This window comes from Staurois parvus, unplaced genomic scaffold, assembly GCF_062004578.1.
Source record: "Staurois parvus isolate SC_StPar_1 unplaced genomic scaffold, SC_StPar_1.0 ptg000251l, whole genome shotgun sequence".
NCBI lineage: Eukaryota > Metazoa > Chordata > Amphibia > Anura > Ranidae > Staurois > Staurois parvus.
The window spans coordinates 6,400,643-6,412,994 of NW_028318047.1; the positions used below are offsets into that span (position 1 = coordinate 6,400,643).

General features: G+C 40.7%; 1 long non-coding RNA gene across 2 annotated transcripts; it reads right to left on the reverse strand.

Moving 5' to 3' along the window:
- Nucleotides 1-480: 480 nt before the first annotated feature.
- On the reverse strand, nucleotides 481-11,850 carry LOC149459651 (uncharacterized). Of its 2 annotated transcripts, none has more exons than XR_016313237.1 (4): nucleotides 11,733-11,850; nucleotides 8,091-8,119; nucleotides 5,213-5,492; nucleotides 481-703 (listed from the first exon to the last, which is right to left on the reverse strand). It is a non-coding gene; the product is annotated as an uncharacterized LOC149459651 (long non-coding RNA). The 2 variants fall into 2 exon arrangements; XR_016313238.1 differs by having other exon boundaries at nucleotides 11,729-11,833.
- Between the last annotated feature and the right edge of the window lie 502 nt (nucleotides 11,851-12,352).

Below are 12,352 nucleotides of genomic sequence, written 5' to 3' on the forward strand. Positions count from 1 at the left end.
GTTCCGCATCAGGCTCCCTGTTACAGGTTTGGTGGGTGTGCCCCAAACTACAACCTTTCTGGAAAAGAGTACATGACCTTATTGCCAACATTACTACATAACTCCTGGATTATACTCCTGCACAACACCTCCTACATCATTCGTCTCTTGTTTGTTCCATTTACCATAGGTCTCTGGCTATGCGGCCAGACGCTGCATCCCAATAAAGTGGAATTCTGAGCACCCCCCAACCATTGTGAAATGGTTCCAACGTATCCGGCAAACAGCTGAAATAGAGAAAGGAAGACCAGTTGAAGATGGAAGCCTCTGCAGTGGTGATAACATATCGCTGGTGGGCTTCATTTTAAGGTAAGTCCGAGAGAGAGAGAGCATGTCAATAAAGCACCAGTGTGAAAGGGGCTTTACGCAGGTCTGCACATGTATATTTATTTATTTTCCTTGCAGTATTGAAAATGGTTACATAAGACAGCACACGCACACTTGCATTTGTAAATGGTTTTTTAATTTTTATTTTCATTGTTGTTTTTGTATTATTTTTATTAAATATTGCCCATGGAAAACATCATCATTTGGCCAGTAATTGCAGAGGATTAAACATCAAGTTTAATAAAGCATTTTGTAATATAGGTTCATAGCTGTGGAAATGCACTGTGTTTTCAACACTAAAGGAATGCCCATGTGACTTTCGTGTCCTATTCGCATACTGCAAAAAAAAAGAAAAATATAGGTTATGGCATAATATAGAATGGTTCATAGGAATAATCGGCTGTATCCTAAGTTACTTAGCAGTAGGATGAAACATAATTGGTAAGATATTAAAAAAAGAGTAAGTTCACTAAAAATGTATTTTTCAATTTTGCATAAATGCCAGTTAAATATGTAAACCAAACATTTCATTTTCCTGATATGTGCCTGCTGTACCATGTACTTGTATGGAAAAAGTATCCTGTTCTCTTTGTATAGCATCCTTTGTGTGAAATCCCTGGTGTTCCTGCCAGTACCTCTGCTTCCTTATTAAAAACTGACTACACTAGGCATGAGAGCACAGTGTGGTTCATTTTCTTGCTGTGCTGTCCTCCACCCACCTCTCTATGCAACTGAGAACAGAGGGTATGTGATCACTTATAAAAAAAAAAAGGGGAAAAGAAGCTATTTACATTGTTTTTATCTCTATACATAAATGTTTTACCTTTCATTTCTATTTTAAGCTGTATGGGTTGTTTTGCAGGGTGGGAGTTTACATATACTTTAATTAAACCTCTTTGGATTCTGGGAGCTAGATCTATGCAAGTTCTATCGATTTATCATAGACCTCAAAAGTGGTCTCACTCCTCCTCTTTCTTTTTTCCATACTTTATTGATAATGCAACTGCTCCAGCAGGAGTAGTAAGACTCTGTCTAGCTGGGTTTGTGGCACTCGCCTTTTGAGCTCTTCAGCTCGGGGTTTGGACTGCAACGCACTGGCCAATGGGAGAAGGACTGCCAGAGACTGTGAGAACATTATCCTATCATTGCTCCTTAGTGAGAAACTCCCATAGTGTAGGGATTAGGGGTTATTCATTGGTCTGCTGGGTTATTACTGAGTCACGCTTTATTTTTAGCTAATTCCATATTCTTGTTAAAATGATTATTGCTGCATTCTACTCTTTTTGTTGTTGATTTATAGTGTGTTGTTGCAATACATTTTCACTCTTCAGCCCTGGCGTGTCAGAGAGCATGGTGATGCCCCAAGAGTCATTTGCATTGAGAACAGGGGACCTGAGAAATAGTAGCGCCTTCAGGGCAAGAGCTACATCATGAAGCATTGCAAGGCTGACAAGCATGACTGCCAAGGGCAGAGGCATGATGGGACTTGTAGTTCTGCAACAGCTGAGCACCTATGTGCTACATACTTTGTAAACTTATGAAAGGTGTACTCTTATATTAAACTGGAGCAAAGTAACAGCTTCAGTGTCCTAATCATTTATTATTATTTATTTAGGGGCAGCACAGTGGTTAAATGGTTAGCATTTCCACCTGGTAGTACTAGGGTCATTGGTTCAAACCCCAACCATGGCACCACCTGCCTGGAGTTTGCACGTTCTCACTGTGCCTGCATGGGTTTCCTCTGGGTGCTTCAGTTTCCTCTCACACTCCAAAGACACACTGGTGGGTTAGTTGTATCCTGTCTAAATTGGCCCTAGTATGTGTATGTATGAATGTAAGTTGGGGACCTTAGATTGTACGCCCCTTGAGGGTTAGGGACTGATGTGAATGCACAATATATATGTAAAGCACTGCGTAAATTGACAGCGCTATATAAGTACCGTAAATAAATTTGTTTCAGGTACTTATATAGCTCCATCAATTTACGCAGTGCTAATCTAAGGTCCCCAACTTACATTCATACATACACATACTAGGGCCAATTTAGACAGGATACAATTAACCTTCCAGTATGTCTTTGGAGTGAGAGAGGAAATTGGAGCACCCAGAGAAAACCCACGCAGGGTGCCGATACTAAGCATTTGCACGAGTACCTGTACTCGTGCAAATGCTCCGATACCTAAAACCAATCACGTGATTTGAACAGGAATGAGGCTGATTCACATGCAGTTTCCCCCACTGCTCCTGTGTGAACCCAGGCTTGCCATAGTGACTTCAGCCTGGGTTCAAACAGGAGCAGTGTGGGGCAGTGCATGTGATTCGAACAGGAATCACACTGCATTCTGATTCAAATCACATGTGATTCTCACAATGTGATTTAAGCCCATTCATTATGTATGGGCTCAAATCACACTACAAAGGTATCAATAATTGGTATCAGCGAGTACTTGAGGACAAGTATCTGTACTCGTACTCTCCAGCAAAAAAAACAGATATTGGCGCATCCCTAGTATTCTCCCATCTCTCCTTTCTTCATGGGATGTTTCACTTTACTAAGGGAGATAACTGAATAGGTCACTGAGAGTTTTTCCTAATTTGTTTTTAATACAGATGTACATACATTTTATGTTGGAGTGTCTGCTAGGCCATTTAGAAACCAGCAACAATTTTACTGTATTTTTTTGCTATTATTGCTTTATTTAGCCATCAATCATTCTGTAGTTATGTGCTGGTAAAAGCAAGAGTATATAAAATAACAAAGATACATTTACAAAACAAAGATTACATTTAGAAGACACAGGGACTACTTTAATAAGTTAGTGCAGATAACTACATGTATGTATGCTAACACAATGACAACCAGTTTAGACAAAAACTGAGTAATTGCCATTTTTCATAAAAATAAATGTACCGCGCTATAAATCATCAGCATGTGCCAAAATAATCATTATTGTCAAAGCATAACTAAAGGCAAAACCTTTTTCTTAGTTTTGTATAGAGTGGAGATTGATTAGAGCATCCATTAGGTATTTATTGCTGTCTGTTCCCCCATTAGGGAGATTCTTTCTCTCTAATTGTCTTATTTACCATAAATAAGGCTGCTTGATAGGTAGCACTGTTGGTCACTGATAGGCGGCACTGATGATGCTGCACCGATAGGCGGCACTGATGGGCACTGATAGGTGGCATTGATGGGCAGCACTGATGGGTGGCACTGACTGACAGCACTCCTGTGCACTGACTGGCAGCACTTCTGGGCAGCACTGATGGTTGGCACTGATGGGGGGCACTGATGGGCACTGGTGGATGGCACTGCTGGACACAAGTGGGTGGCACTGCTAGGCACAGGTAGGTGGCAGTGATGGGCACAGTGAGTGGCACTGATTGGCACAGGTGGGTGGCGCAGGTGGGTGGCACTGCAGGGCACTGATGGACACAAGTGGCTAGCACTCATGGGCACAGGTGGCTGGTACTGCTGGGCACTGGTGGTTGGCACTGCTGGGCACTGATCATCAGGGCACTGATCATTAGGGTCAATCCGTCCTCTGACAATTGCTGGTTATTGACATTACTTTCCTCACGCCATGACAGCGTGAGGAAAGTGCAGCAAATAACCGGCAACTTTATTTACCTGGTGATCTGCTGTGTCATTGGACACAGCTGATCACGTGGTAAAAGGCCGCTGTGATTGGCCTTTTACCACATCATGTGATCATGGAGATCGCCGGGTTACGCCCTCCCAGAACTGGGTAACAGCGCTGTAGCCGTCATACGGCTATAGCACGGTTACCAAGTGGTTAAAGTAGAACTATAAGCAAAACGTATAACTCCTATCAGATTTTTTTTCATAAGTTGTGTCCCATTGCAGAAATTTCTTTTCGCTTCCTGTCCCAAAACCAAACAGGAAGCGAGAAACAAATCACAAATTAAGGAAACTCCTTGAGGAACCTCAGTGAACCAGAACTAAGGTCCCCATTGGAAGATTTCCCCTCTATTACTTTTATGGGAACAACCCAAAACTTGGGATTTTCTTTTACATTCACTTTCAATGATAGTGGTAGACAGGAAAAAAAGAGAGGGTGAATCTCCTTAACGTAGGCACAGACAGCAATAAAAACTGACAAGTGTTCTAATCTCCACTCTGTCTAAAACTACAAAAAAGTTTTGCCTTTAGTTTATTCTTTAAAACAGTGTAATATATTCTTCAGTAAACTGAGAAACAGGGATACTTGCATGGCTCACCACTGTAGCCGAGTACAGCTCATTATGAAAGCAGAGTTTCGTGAAAGTCCTCTCCTCTGCAACACTAACCTTGGCTCAGCACTCTGCCCTACATGTCATCTCACCAGTTTCATCAGGCTTCTTCTGGATGGAAATAACATTGATAACTGAGGAAGATTGATTTAATTCATTTTCTTTAAATTCTTTTGTCATTAAAAATTAGTTTTATGGATCCACACATTAAGGTTTGTTAGTACATTTGTTTCCACTGCAAATTATTTAGCACATGGTTTTATCAAATAGTAATTATTTTGGGACAGGGAGATTTTTTTTGGCACATATTAGTGATGTACAGTGTGCTACATTTCTTTTTATGTGATTTCTACAAAGTTTGGTTGGATTTTAGGTACTGCAGCTTTCTAGCGGTTATTAAAAACAGTGAAAACAAGATGTATTGGTTATAATTGCCATTTTTGTCTATGTTGTCCACAGAGCCATTTGAGTTACTTTCTTTTCCTTTTTTTTGGACTGGGATAATCTACTGTTTTCACTGTGACCATGGCTACCTATTATCTTCATGCCTTCTATATGATTTTTTTTGTTATTAATCAATATATGAACTTACATTCATTTTTTGTGTTACCACCAGCGACGTCTATGGTGGTGGCGGCGTGGATAACCGTAGCCTCCATTATAGCTCCCCCAAGAACCATAACCGAATCCTGGATAGAAACCGCCAACAGCATACCCTGGCTGTACATAGAAATTGGGCCTGTATCCACCATTGTATCCACCATTGTATCCGCCATTGTATCCACCGTTGTATCCACCGTTGTATCCACCATTGTATCCACCATTGTAGAAACCACGGTTATATCCACCGGTCCCTATCCCAAGGAAACCTCCTGAAAAAGAAAGGAAAAATATAAACCACAGTTACTGATATCAACTCACCTGCTCAGATAAAGTTCCTGTTATTTGTAACCTATGTTATGTAATATTTACAGCTGAACTCCAGAGAGAAATATAAGACACAAGTGTTTGAAATTTTTGGGTAGATTTCAGGTATTTGGTCTCCTAGACCAATTCGGCTTGGGCAGAGCTAATTATTCCATGCAACAAAATATGTTGAGAAAGTGCTGTCAAGAGAGAATTTTGTACCTTACCTCTTTGCCACTCCCATGACCCTTCTCATTACAAACAACAAGGGCAATGGCACATGAGGCCGTCTATATGCAGCGTGTCCCTCCCAAAATTTTAGAGCACCTGGGAACGACAGGTGCGGCATTCAGCCCCACTGCAGGTAACCTGTCAAAGTCCATGGCAAGCTGCAGTTGAATGCTGTACCAAGTGGTTGCAGAAGCTTGGGGCCCTGTACATTCAAGGACAAAGTTCCAGAACGCAGAAGACCTGTGGGAAGTGACGCTGAGCTAGATACTGCACTTGTTCCTCCGGGGTGCAATAAAGTGCGGAAGGGAGGCACTGCAGATACACAGTCTCGTGTACAAGAGCCCCAAGGAAACAGTTTAGGGATGTCAAGTCTTTATCAGTCATGAATTATTTCCTTTGTGTATGTGGCAGAAGAGGCAAATGATGACCTATCGTAACTGAAGCTCACAATTGAACTGGTAAATAGATAAAATATGATATATGAGATGAAATGCCAGACATTATTCTACCACTGAGAAGACATACACATCATCATTTGTGTCATACATTTCTATTATGATTATTTGTCTTTTCCCATACTCCACGTAAAAAAAGATGTTTGATTGCCCATGACTATTGAAGAAAAAAGAGGCAGATGCATAGTATGAATGCATATTATATAAGAGTACTCCACATTTAGCAATTCAGTGAAATTTGAAAAAAATACATTTAACATATATTTCCTCCAAGTAAGGATATTATTCCAATAATAATATCAGAAATTCCAAATGCTTTTGGTTAATAATAATACCATACCCAAGTTCATAATTAAAAGAAAAAGTAGTAATAACCTCCTGCGCTTAGATGTGGTGCTAAGGACATATAACGCTTGCTTTCCTGGCTAGTGGGTATGATGCCAGAGGTCTTGCTGCCTTTGCAGGACTGTAGGCATCCTCACAAACACTGGAAACAAAAAAAAACAGACGGTGCACCGACCGAAAGAGTATCTTTGGTTCTAAAGAGCGCTCAATCCTTGAAATGCGTAAGCCTTTGGACGTTACAAGGACGTCCCAGACCACTGGTTGAACAGCGTGGACCCAGGGGCAGTCTCATCTGCATCCTTTTATATACCAAGGCTTATCATGCATTTGTGAGTAGAATACCTTTTATATTTCTAGATAAATTGTTATTTTTGTAGTGCACTAGGTCAGTGTGCCCTCTGTTTATTGTTGTTTCTTAATTAACCGCTACCCGTCCGCCCTATAGCAGATATACTGCTGCAGGGCGGCACAGGTGTGCAAAATCACGTATATATACGTGACTTTGCATTTCTGGGTAGGGTGCATGCACCCTACCCACACCGCCATTCACTGCTGCAGCTGTCAATCACCAGGTCCCGTCCAGTGATTATTCACTGGTGCCCGGTGATTGCCGAGCATCTCCGACGGGACAGGGGGAACTGTTAGTAAACAAAACAGTTCTCCTCCTTGTCAGCTCGTGCACACTGATTTGCATGGCTGGGCACAGCACAGCCATGCAAAGCAGTGTGCTTACAGTGAAGCACACAGACACAGCCCCAAGTAAAACAGCACACAGTTAACCCTTTGATTGCCCCACATATTAACCCCTTCCTGCCCAGTGCCATTAGTACAGTGTCAGTGCTTTTTATTAGTACTGTTCACTGTATTGGTGTCAATGGGGATGTCAGTGAGACAAAGTCAGTTCCCTCCAGTGTCAGAATGCCCACTGCAATCCTGCAGTCCCGCTATAAGTCGCTGATCGCTGCCATTACTAGTAAAAATTTTTAAAAATTAAAAATCCCAGTATATATACCGCCATTTGTAAATGCTATAACTTTCACATAAACCAATTAATTTACACATATTGGGATTTTTTTTTTTGAAAAGGCATGTAGCAGAATACATTTTGGCAAAAATTTCTGATGAAATTTGATTTTTTTTAAATGTTTTTACTGGACATGTTTAATAGCAAAAACTTTAAAATATAGTTTTTTTCTCAAAATTGCCGGTCTTTTTTTTTTTATAGTGCAAAAAATAAAAACCATATAGGTGATCAAATACCACCAAAAGAAAGCTCAATTTGTGGGGGAAAAAGGACGTAAATTTCATTTGGGTACAGCGCTGCATGACTGCGCAATTGTATGTTAAAGTAACACAGTGCCGTAACGCAAAAAATGGCCTGGTCAGGAAGGGGGGTAAATCCTCTGGAGTACAAGTAGTTAAAATAATTCATACCTAACCAGAAAAAGACACATACTAATTTATTCAAGCATTAAAAAATTAAATGGCAAAAGTATAAATTCAGCTTAAAAGTTAATGTAGTAAGTTACTAACCGAAACCTAAGAGAGACATGATGCTGGATCTGAAAAATAAACAGAGACACTCAGTTAAAACTTCATGCTTACCAAAAACTAAAGTCAAAATTGTTATACATTTATCTCATTAAACCTGCCAGCACTTTTCCCATAATTTTCAAATACTGGCCTGGTTAGAGTTAGGGTTAGCCTGCTTCAAGACGGATAGACAACTTTCAAGCTATGTTTATGCTTGTGCTTTTACATGATTGCTGTGTGCCAAGAACACCATAGTACAGAGCAGGCACATGAGTATACAAACCCTTCAATAGATAATGGTGCAAAAAGTAAAAAAAAAACAAAGGAATGTGTTAATGCAAATGTGGAATCTACAATTAGCTGGCTACTGTCTAAACAGTTCATTCGATTTTATTTTAGACAGCATGTTAAAAACTTTGAAACTAGTGGCAAACCCTAAAAGTTCATAGTTTTCTAATGATACTTTTACTTGGTAATTTAAGAGGCCAAAAACTGGTCTGGATCATTTGTGTCATCTAATTCTAATAAACTGTTTTTCAGCATATTTTTTACTATATTGTGTATTTTAACAGGGTGGGTTATCAGCCAAACGAACAGACAGAGAATAACCATAAATTGCAGTTTATTAAACAGGGGCAAAGCAGAGTCAATAATGCAAAACAGGGTCAGAATGGCAATGAGCATGCATACACTGCAGTGTAATACAAAGCAGATAATGAAAGCTGCATAAACATGGACTGTTCACAGTAATGTGTCTGTTGCTCAAATAGGGTAACAAGTGGCTGTAGGCATTGTCTCTATAACACTAAATAGTACTAGACGTAGCTACTTGCAATTATCTTCTGCATCCCTCATAGTGAAGTACAGGGTAACTCTGGTAACACAGGTGGACAGTTGGAGAAATCCAAAGTCCAAGGATGAAGCACCACGCCAAAAAAATGGGGTTCTCTGGTTGCAGTTAGGAAGTAGCTACTTCCGGTAGCTGAGTCTTTTGGAGAAGCTGCATGCCATTAGGCCCTGGCCCAGCTGCCTTCACATCGGTTCTGATAGGGCAGGGCCCCTCTCATCTAGCTGCAGATCACTTGGCCAATCAGTTCTATCTCATCAGGTGTGACCTCCCAGAGGGAAGAATCTAGGGAGTTGTGAGAAAAGGAATTAAAGGGACCTGCACCTGCATCTGAGCATGGTGAGCACTTAGACACTCCTCTACACTCCACCCCACTTAAACTTGTTGTGCCTGGTAAGTTTGCAGACACTTCACATTCATCCTGTGCAAAAGGATACAGGGAGTCTCTCAGTGCTAAGTCACTGGAAGCACATCAGGGGTTGAGTCTTGACTCAATCTTTTGGACAAGAGGGACATGTTTCTGTTTTCTAGCACGTCATTGGATGGTGGTACAAGTGGCTCTAAAGCAGGAGCATGGACCTGAGCTGGGTGACCATTGGGCTGTACCATATTGTCAGGAAATATTGGTTCTCCTAGGAGTCTTGTACATAATGGTGGAAAAGCAGGATGGAGCCACCACTGAACCTCTGGTGACAGAGACATTTGTGGTTTGCAAACTTGGATGGGTTCCATTAAATCCCCCTTATAATCCTCTCCATGAGTATGAGTAGGTTTGAGAAGTTACGATGTAGGTGTCTCAGTTTTTTCTTGAGCTCCTTCTCAGTGGATATTGTAGACTGGAACACATGGAATAGGCTGTTGTAGGTCAGCTCTGGGGACACAGTGTTTACAGTTTTCCTTGCCAACGGACCTTTACAACAGATTAACACTCTGCCCCCACAATAAAGATCAAAGCTTTCAACTCTCCTTGTTCCATTTTTGACCAGTTTTAACAAACTGTGGAACTTTAGACAAGCCTTGTTTTCCTTCTCGAATCTATTACATGTTGAATTTCTTATGGGGCCTGGCCCATAGGTCTGTGGACCCCTCAACAATAAGCCCAAACATAACATGGTAGGGTGAGCAGCCTCTTAAGAAATGTACTGCATGGTTGTGTTTACAAACCATTCCAGCTCAGTACTGGGTACATTTCCTTCCTTTCTCACAAGCTAAGATACTCAGCAGTTGTGTAAGGGTCTTATTGAACCTTTCACAAGCCCCATTGTCTTGTGGGTGGTATGGGGGAGTGTGTGACAACTTAATGCCTAGTGAATGACACCATTATTGGAAGAATATGCTTTCAAAACAAGGTCCCTGGTCTCAATGTAAATTTTGTGGACCATCATAAATAGAAGTGATCCCATATTATCTGGACATCAGTACTGGCGGTCTGGTTCTGGGTTGATACTGCCATAACTAGCTTTGTAAAGTGTTCCACCATGACTAGATTGTGATAGTATCTGTCTTTTGGCATGTCAAGTGTAAGAAAGTTGATGGTCAGTACTTTCGGTGGGGTAGACTTGTGGCAAGTCAGAGGTAGAATTCAGGCCTCAGCATCCTTTGGCACTGAACATACCACACAGGGCAGTGGACTTTTTCAACCAACTGGAACACACATGGCATGTCTCTTGAACCAGGGGAATACGTTGTAACTCTTCCATGTGGATTCTCTTTGTTTACAGTACAACCTGCCATGATGAGTCTTGCAGGAACATTATTTTGCAGCATAGCATACCATCCCTCAGAATGAGATGTGGCCACTCACTAAGAAGTTTGTTGGTTTATGGTAGTAGCTTCAGTCTTACTCTACAACTTGGACACTGAAGTAACCATATCGCCTCTAATGGGGGAACCACTGGATCTTCTCTCTTTGTTTCGTTTACCTACCTTTTCAGCAGTGGGTACAAGCCCCTTCAATTCCTTTCCTACAATCTTCTGGACATGCCCAGGTGATATAAGTTAAACTGTTTCCTACTTTCAGGTGTTCAGAGAGACCATGCCTGATGGGACAGCAATGACTAAGCACATCAGCTTTTACCAGGCATTGGGTCATTTAATGTGGTTGCCACTGTGCGCATGGCGTGGTCAGTTTTCTGGCTGTGCTAAGAACTCAGCCTGCTCTCCTCCAATGATTAGACTTGTGCTGACACACAACCCCCTGCACAGCCATTCACTGGGATGTTCAGTGCAATGCTGTTTCTCCTCCCTCAGCTCTCTAAGCTTCTTATGCAGCAGAAAAGAGGGTATGTGATCGCTTTTATAAAATTGGAAAAAAGGTATTTATAAAATTGTTTAAATCTATACACAAATGTTTTGCCTTTCATTTCTATTTTAAACTGAATGGGTTGTTTTACAAGGTGAGGGTTGACATATACTTTAAAGCTTTGGTTTTATGTAAAGAGATAATTCCCTAAACCTAGCTGACATGTCCAGTATTCTTGCTGAGACTAATGACACTGGAATCAGTCTATATTGACCGACAAAATAAACAAAAATATGTTTAAAGTTTAAAGCTTTAAAGCCAGAAGGGTAAAGAACTTAGTGAATTAATATTTCCCAAACAGAAAATCCTGTACATTTCCACATCATAAAATTATTGAAAAGTGCATGAAAATCTCTCCATCGGATAGGAGTAAAAACCATATAGGGGTTCTAATCCTTTCCCATTCCATCTAATACAAAAAAAAAAGGCTAGGTATGCAACTTCAAATAGTATACTCTACAAACCTGACAAATAACAAACATGACTTACATACCAGAGATCCACTTCTTGAAGTAAACTTGATTAATGCCCACAGAAAATCAACTGCTTATATATCAATATTAAGACAGGGAGGAGACAGTAAACAGCTGGCATGACTAACTCTATTTTTGTCATTGTTATTCCACATTACATTACATATTCTATAGTTATTTGCTGCCAGCCCAATTCCATTCCTAGTTTAAATGACACTGCATTTATAAAGCTTGAGACACCTTTTAATTAGCACATTAATTACAGCAGAGAAGCATGTGACATATTTTGAATACTGTAGGTAACAAACACATTGGAAAAAAATCTAAAGTGCAGAGATTCACTTCTTATACTTTAGCATAAAAACATCAAAAACTCAGTTTATTTTGTGTCATCTTAACGCCACCCCAAATACGGGTAGCAATCCTGTGTTTTGTTACAAAAAAAGTACTTGAGCTACTTTGGCCAGTGATGTATTTTGGTTTTGTGCTGCCCTAGGCAAGACTAAAATTTGGCACCCCCCCAAGACTAAAATCGGGTGCCCCCCCACCATCTGAATTTGTCCCATGCCAGCCACGGTATACCATTTGGTGCCAAATTATGGTACCTAAATATCTTCATAGGCAACATTTTAAAAGCCTT